Here is a 7009-nt window from a genome sequence, read left to right on the forward strand (position 1 = left end):
TCCATAGATGTATCAGAATCTTCCTTTTAAAACTAGAGTAGAAGAGAAAATATTCCATATAAAAAAAGACTAATTGTTCATATCCAGCCTACGAATAACTGCTGGAAAGCAAATTTTTCTGAAGTCAAGTACTATCTAATTCCCAAACAAAAGGAAAATAATGGGCTTTGTTTTCAGTCTTCTGGCATAAATATTAAAATGATAATTTTACCAGTATATTCACCTTTTATCCTATGTGAAAATGAGTCTCTGATGTGATAAATCAATCTTTGTCTTATTCCTCCTGTTGAGGTGATATGAAGGAGTGTCGAGACAATGACACCATCCCCACATGTGCTTCAACTGATACCACTCTCCTGATTTTCAACAACTAGCTAAGTGTAGATTTTTCTTGCCTGTGCCACCAAATTCCATTCCTAATTAAAATCCAAAACTTACCATCTTTTGGTGAATATAGAGAAACTCTGTTTAAAGTTCATGAATATCCCTTTATGATCAGAAGGAGTTAATGTGATTCAGCCTTCTAAATGTCTCACTTAACAGCAGACACTCTGGGGAAATGAGCTTATTAATATGTTTTGTTTTGGTTTAGTTTTTAATGAGACTCAGGAACTGCCCCTAAACAATTTTATTAGTGCATAGTATGTGTCAGCCCTTGGGGTAGCTACCATGGAGAGTAGGACATAATCCTGGTGACTGGAAAACATGGAATCTACTTGAACAGAGATTCTTGCATTTGCATTTTTTAACCTTCAATTTGTTCCCATGAGAGCATTTTAAACAGGACTCTAACACGGAAGCACTAGAGATATCCATAAGAGGTTAGCAGTGTTTATCTTTGAGTGGTATGATTATAGGTACTGTACTGTTTCTGTGTTTTTTGTTTATTTTGCAGAGAGTGTATGTAATTTCTTATAAGTAGAGCAGTAAACACTAGTTTTTGAAGTGATGAACATGATCTTATACAATATTCCCCCTTATCCATAGGAGGCATGGCCAGTATGTTCCAAGACCCCCTGTGGAAGCCTGACACCACAGACAGTGCCACACCCTACCTATGATACCAGGCTACTTTTCTATACATACATACCTGTGATAAACTTTAATTTATAGATCAGGCAAAGTGAGGGAATATCTGAATTGTCAGCATTGTCTTGCTCTTTGGGGACCATCATTAAGTAAAATGAGAGTTACTAGAACACAAACCCTTCGGGACTGCAACCCAGAAGGTCTCTAAGTGACTAATGGGTGGGATGTGCTACACAAAGGGATGATCCACATCCCAGATGCAGCAGAGAAGGATCGCTTGAGATTTCATCATGCCACTTTGAATGGCGCATAATTTATAATGTATACATTATTTATTCCTGGAATTTTCCATTTATTATTTTCAGGTGATGGTTGCCTGCAGGTAACTGGAACTGTGAGAAGCAAAGTGGTGGATAAGAGGGGGACTGCTGTAGTGCTTTTTTACAACAGCGTGCTCAATGAATATTGTTAAGTGAATGTACGCATTTTTCAAATTCTTGAACTTTTCTCCCTTAAAGACGTTAAGGATTTTATTTCAGGTCCAAAGAACTCCCCAGACTTCCTCTAGGAGAGGTATTCTGCTAACTTTTATCTTCAGCATTTGAAGACCTCTGACAAGTAACTAAAGACGTTGATAAATGCTGTGGACGTTATATTGTACTCAGAGGATAAAGAAGGTGAATTTGTTTTCTCACTGGAACGTTTTATGAATCAACACTATTGATGTGTAGGAATAAGCACAGTTCGAGATCATTATAACTTGGTCTTATATACCACTGCTGAAGTCTTCCAACCCATCTTGATGGAATAGATTAGAGAATGCAAAAAAATCTCTCTCTAAGCTGTAGGATGTAAAAATAAGATATTACAAAAACTAACCTTAAATTGCTAGGCTAACTGGCTGGACTGTGAGGGTTAATGAATCCAGTGTTTCAACTTTAGATAGTCTTCTTTAGCCAGTGGCTATGTTGCTAAACTAGCCAGACTTCCTACATAAATGTGCAATGATCTTAAGAAAACCAGATGATAGGAACATATTAACATTGTTGAAAAAACAATTCAAAATACTAACTTTAAAAACAGTGTTATGTGCGTGTGAAAGTCCTTTGGCATCAATACTGGGGGTAAAGCCTGGATGGAGTGGTGGTAGTTGTTGGTAAATGGATATATGCCATTGAGACAGAGTCCTGTTGAAGAGACAAGAGACACACACAGCAAATTAAATGATAAGATACATCATACACCTTTTAGAAGCCACTCAGTCCCCTTCGTGCCACGTCTTACAGGTGCAACTGGACAAAACTCATGTAAGCTAAAAACATTTACTTATTGCTTCCTGCCCAGAGCTTCTCAAAGGCCAATATAAGTGCAGTCTCATGTACATGCAATCAGGAAGTGCAGAGGAGGCATTGCCAGTAAAGCCATCTTTAATCAATGGGAGACAGGATCTTATAAGTAAATATTTCCTCCTTTCATCTCCCAGGTGGATTTTCAGAGAAACACTTCGTAAGACTCATTAGAAGATCTTGGTGAGATCTGACATCAGTTACCCAGAGTGGTGGCCAATTCAGTAAGGAATCTTTGGACCGGCCTTCCCTCCTTTACTGTCCCACTCTGTCAGCCTCTAAATGATGCTTCTTGGTATCACTGCCCACGTAAGCTACCAATATGCAAGCCTATCTTAGCTCTTCTTCTGAGAGATACCAGGTAGGGAGAAACCAATGTCATAAGGCCATACCCTAAGAAAGGTAACTGCAAAGTGAAATGGAGAGATGGATTTTGGAGACTCTATGAAAGAACTGTTAGAACTCAGTAATGAAATAATGAAGAAGGAGAATAGTCAGCTTAGAGAACAAGATGATGGGTTCTATTCTAGACGAGGCCATAACATAATAGTAACACCCAGCTGGCAGCAGGGACTAAAATTGAGGAACTGAAATCTTGAGAGTGAAAGAATGCTCTGAAAAAAGACTGTGGAGAGATGACCAATGGCTATAGACTGAATTTCAGATAATGATCCGATTTCAGGGGTCAAGAGGAAAAAGAAAAAACGAATGAAAAATAGAAACATAGGGAAATCAATGTTTAGGGTTATAAATGATGGGAGAGAACATGGAGATCAATGCTACCACCAGATCAGGGACCAGACTGAGGATGCTCAAGATGAAAACAGGTAACAGACAGTTAAGAGAGGGAGACAGTGATGGACACGGCTTACCGCACAGACAATATAGGTGGCGATAGCTCACTCCTGACATGCAGCAAGCTTGCTACGGGTAAACTGAAGGAGAGAGATTACAATCTTGCAGATCCAGATACATTTTTTTTCAGAATTTAATAAATGGATAAAAGGTAGTAGAGAGAACTTATAAAAAGTCTGAGCTTATTTTATTTCTATATAAACTTTACTGAAATTAGTCATTAATTACATTAAAATCTGAGATTTATCTTGCTCTCACATTTTAATGCCTTTTTATTCTTAAGAAACACTCATTTGAGGAAAAGAAGCATACTCATAAGCACTTTCTCTAAGATGTTGGTCTACAGAATGGCATTATTGAAAAGTACCTCTCTTCCAGAAAATATTGGAAGAATTCCACTTGAATAAATATTGCATAACTCACTGCCTACTTTTACATACCCATATTTGTGTTAAGCTAATCCTAGTTTCCAAAAAAAGGATTTTGTACTGTTGAATAGCATTTCTGAAATACTGCCAACCACGTCTTGTGATTGAAGTTCTTTGGTATAAAACAGGTTAGAAAGGGTGAGATGCCATGCAGGTATTTAGAGAGAGTTTGATTGTGATGTTTTGTATTTGAATAAATCATGGTTTAGTTTAATCTGTTTCTGCAAAAATATGTTTAATATGCAATCTGATCATTTTCTGCTTTTTCAGTGAATTTTTTCTTTTTGGTCCTTTTCTACCATCTGCTTTAAATATAAATGACAGTTTATCATTGTATGCTTAGATTTTTGCATACTTCATCCCTCTAGGGTATGTTTATTATCTGTTGGATTTATACTGTGAATTAAGTTATTACTGTATGAGTGAGATTAGAGACAGTGGCTAGTTGCCCACAAGAGAATGACTGAGCTTTACAAACCACATATTGCTTATCCAACTAGTTGTTATAAACCTCTTGCTTATCTATACACTATAATTATGGCAATCAAGTTGTAATGTACTTGGAGGAGGTTTTTTTTTTTTCATCTTGTTTCACATTCTCATGATCATAGTGTTATCTCATTTCTGATATTAACCTATTCCTGAGCTGTCACCCTTTTTAAACTTTTATAGCTTTTAGTTTTATTTGTGGACTGACAAACTTCTCACATATTATTTTAATTCTTCTTTTGGTATAAAATTTTCTTTGTTCTTAATACACAAGAAATGTAAGTTCCTTACTAATAATGAGATTTTTAAAAAGGAGGGAAGATAAAAATTTTGCAATTCTGCCATAGAGAACCACTACTGACAGTTTATACAATGCCATAATTTCTTGTAGGCCTATATATGAATACTTAAAAAAATGTGACTAATTAGGACATAACTCCCTCAAACTTACATTTTTCATTAGCATGTATCATAAACACATCAGTTCAGTTCAGTTCAGTCGCTCAGTCGTGTCCGACTCTTTGCGACGCCATGAATCGCAGCATGCCAGGCCTCCCTGTCCGTCACCAACTCCCAGAGTTCACTCAGACTCACATCCATCGAGTCAGTGATGCCATCCAGCCATCTCATCCTCTGTCATCCTCTTCTCCTCCTGCCCCCAATCCCTCCCAGCATCAAAGTCTTTTCCAATGAGTCCACTCTTCGCATGAGTTGACCAAAGTACTGCAGTTTCAGCTTTAGCATCATTCCTTCCAAAGAAATCCCAGGGCAGATCTCCTTTAGAATGGACTGGTTGGATCTCCTTGCAGTCCAAGGGACTCTCAAGAGTCTTCTCCAACACCACACTTCAAAAGCATCAATTCTTCGGTGCTCAGCTCTCTTCACAGTCCAACTCTCACATCCATACATGACCACTGGAAAAACGATAGCCTTGACTAGATGGACCTTTGTTGGCACAGTAATGTCTCTGCTTTTTAATATGTTATCTAGGTTGGTCATAACTTTCCTTCCAAGGAGTAAGCATCTTTTAATTTCATGGTTGCACTCACCATCTGTAGTGATTTTGGAGCCCCCAAAAATAAAGTTTGACACTGTTTCTACTGTTTCCCCATCTATTTCCCATGAAGTGGTGGGACCAGGTGCCATGATCTCAGTTTTCTGAATGTTGAGCTTTAAGCCAACTTTTTCACTCTCCTCTTTCACTTTCATCAAGAGGTACTAATCTGTTTCTGTTAAATATTTAATGTTTTCAATGCTGTGATAAACAGCTGTGAGGTTAAATCTTTCCCGATTTCCTTAATTAATCCTTAGAATATATCACTACAATATTTCCATGTTAGACCTCTTATTTTCAAGTAATGGAAACCCACCTCATTTGAACAAAAAAGAGGAATGTGTTAGAAGAACATCAGGGGTATCTTGAGGAGCTAGGCACAAGGAAACAGAGCTGGAACCGTTCTCTGGGCTCCTATGTATACTTGTCTCTGTACTTCAAATTCATTACCTCCCTCTCAGCCAACAGTCTTCCTCTGCTTCATGCTACATGGGTAGAAACATCACATAGACAGCAGCGAGGTTATATGTCACAGATTCAGCCATTCTTAAAAAAACTAAATCAATCCCGTCCCTATCTCATTCTCCCCACCTTATTCACCATTCCAGATTTCCAGGATAAGCAGATGTTCACCTCAGCATTATCAGCTTGGGTCAAAGGGTATTTTTTCTTGAACACAGTTGCCAGAAGCCACCCAATAGCCATATAAATGGTGGGGAGGAAAAGTGGGGCTGGGGAGACAATCTATACTACCATCAAATTCTTATCACTCATCATACTGACTTTTTTATTTGGAGATATTCATGGTAATAAAGTGGCACTGTTAGACCAGCAGAAGAAAGTAAATTCTATTTTTCTTTCTTTAATAAGAATATCTTTGTCTAAGTCTGAGCTCATTTTACCTGACGCTGGACAGCAGCACCTCTACATGCTTTTCAGCTATACATCTACAAAAGGGATAGCATCCTCTACATTCTAGTTTGACTCAAATGCAAAATTACCTATTGTCAAAATTGTAATAAGAATAAGAAAATTCTAGTTTGGGGTTAACAGATACACACTGCTGCTGCTACTGCTGCTAAGTTGCTTCAGTCGTGTCTGACTCTGTGCGACCCCATAAACGGCAGCCCACCAGGCTCCCCCATCCCTGCGATTCTCCAGGCAAGAACACTGGAGTGGGTTGCCATTTCCTTCTCCAACGCATGAAAGTGAAAAGTGAAAGGGAAGTCACTTGGTTGTGTCCGACCCCTAGTGACCCCATGGACTACAGCCTACCAGGCTCCTCCATCCATGGGACTTCCCAGGCAACAGTACTGGAGATGGGTGCCATTGCCTTCTCCCAGATACACACTACTATGTATAAAATAGATAAATAACAAGAATCTACTGTATAGTATAGAGAACTATATTCAGTATCTTATAATAACCTACACACACATATATATTCAGTAGTACATGTACAACTGGATCACTTTGCTGTGCACCTGAAACTAACACATTATAAATCAACTATACTTCATTTAAAAAAAAAAAAAGATCAAAAAATTCTACAATGAAAAAATTCTTAAAATTTGTCAACTCTTTTAGGTCTGAATGTTAAATCATGCTTCTTACATAATGAATTTTGTGGATATTATAAGAAAAGTACATCTAGTATTTAAGAATAGAACATTGAAACTTGAAGAGAAAAGCCATGACCAACTTAAAGTAAATCTAAATTTTCTATGGACTTTCATTATACAATTAGAAAAAATGTTTCCACGGGTGAGTGAAATCTTCCAGTTGAGCATGTTGAAATCTTTTGGGGA

This window comes from Budorcas taxicolor, chromosome 7 (assembly GCF_023091745.1).
Source record: "Budorcas taxicolor isolate Tak-1 chromosome 7, Takin1.1, whole genome shotgun sequence".
Classification (NCBI taxonomy): domain Eukaryota; kingdom Metazoa; phylum Chordata; class Mammalia; order Artiodactyla; family Bovidae; genus Budorcas; species Budorcas taxicolor.